The sequence below is a fragment of the Etheostoma spectabile genome, chromosome 15, assembly GCF_008692095.1.
Source record: "Etheostoma spectabile isolate EspeVRDwgs_2016 chromosome 15, UIUC_Espe_1.0, whole genome shotgun sequence".
NCBI lineage: Eukaryota > Metazoa > Chordata > Actinopteri > Perciformes > Percidae > Etheostoma > Etheostoma spectabile.
In genome coordinates, this window is record NC_045747.1 from 35121396 (window position 1) to 35123096 (window position 1701).

The 1701-nt window shown below is 38.2% G+C and overlaps 1 protein-coding gene across 1 annotated transcript in view; it reads left to right on the forward strand.

Moving 5' to 3' along the window:
* LOC116703437 (carnitine O-palmitoyltransferase 1, liver isoform) overlaps positions 1-1701 on the forward strand; it is a 14972-nt gene that overhangs the window by 8421 nt on the left and 4850 nt on the right. The gene's annotated exons all lie outside the window — the stretch shown is intronic.

The following is a 1701-nucleotide window of genomic DNA, read 5'->3' on the forward strand; positions in this document are numbered from 1 at the left end:
GCAACATGAACAGGGCCCTTACGTGACGACAAGATGCGTTTTCAACTCAGAAATTGTTTAAATTCACTTACCCTGGTCCCTGTCTCTGTGATAATTATCCCCACAACAATCCACGGAGCGGCGGTGGTGTGGCTTTGTCCTCCAGGAGACGGGTCATGAAGTCTTGAAGTCTTGAAGTTTATTCCAACCCTAAAAAAGGGTAGCTCAGAGTGATCTGCACACGGTTTCCCTTTTCTTGCTACAACAGGACTAACGAGACTACAGCTAGCCTTCTCTAACGCTATCACCGTGCACATTCATCATTTGGCCCATTTCCATGTAGGTACATAGTAACTGATATGGTCATAGCACAAACACCACACACTTCATTTGCCCCGTTTCAATTTAGTTACACAGTCACTGATATGGTCAGAACCACTACAGTGCTCAATTACCTATTTTTGAGGGGAACAAACTTCCTATTTTTGTCGTGAAGCCATAACCTGTCCTCTGAAGGACATAGCCAGACATTATGGCACAAATCTTTTAATTTATGTTTTAAAACAAACACACACAACACAACCAAACACATAAACATGCTGCAAATACAGGAACGATGCTAAAAGAAAAGCACACAAACTATGAAAAAAGAAGCAAAACAAACACAAAAGAAGAAAAACATTGAAAACAAATGCAACAAAATACTCTGCATCCAGTTTTCACAACAGAAGTTCTCCAAGCCTCTAGGAGAGGGAGAGATGCAAGTTTAATCCTTTACCTCAACACACTACATTCACTCTCCTAATGTAAGAATCAGATTCACTTCACACAGGAATTTGTCATTGCAACCTTGATGAACCAACTGCCAGTCAGAATTATAAGGACATATTAATACAGAATGTAGGACACCTGGAATTTCATGGATACATGTTTATTTTTTTAGTAACTAAGCAGGTTTAAAATGACAACAAAAATGATGGAGCTTTGTTTTTCAATATTTGGTTGAAGTTGCATGTCTTCTAATTAAACCTGCTGTATAACACAACGTAGCATGAGCAGCTTTCACTCTGTATCCATGGTGCTGCAGCATGATTCAGTGAGATAACAACATTCCACTGACACATTAAATTACTCTCGTATTATCACGCAGAGCATTTATACAACAGATACAGCAACAACACAGTGCTGCCTGCTGGCTTATAAATCTAGCTCTCATTATGTTATTAAACTAATTCTAAATAGGTTATTAAATGCTTTTTATAATCTGTCAAAACATATGCTACAGTCCCAGGGAAGTAATTAATATTTTCATGTTGTAGGGTTTAAGAAAAGTTATGTAAAACATACAACAGATTGCTTGATTTAAGCTACCCATTTTAACCAGTCTATAACAAATAGACTGGTTAAAATGGGTAGCTTAAATCAAGCAATCTGATTGGTTCATAGCTGTGATATAATAACCTTATGCAACTTTGATTTGAATTTCTTTGCAGAAGAAGTATCACTCAGCATCTGTGGAAAAAAACGTTGCTAGTGTACTGCTGTCGCGATTGCCTAGTAGGTTTATTACTGTGGGCCTTTCTTTAGTGTTAAAGGTCCTGTGGCATGAAAATTTCACTTTATGAGGTTTTTTAACATTTAATATGAGTTTCCCCAGCCTGCCTATGGTCCCCCATTGGCTAGAAATAGCGGTAGATGTAAACCGAGCCCTGGTTATCCTGC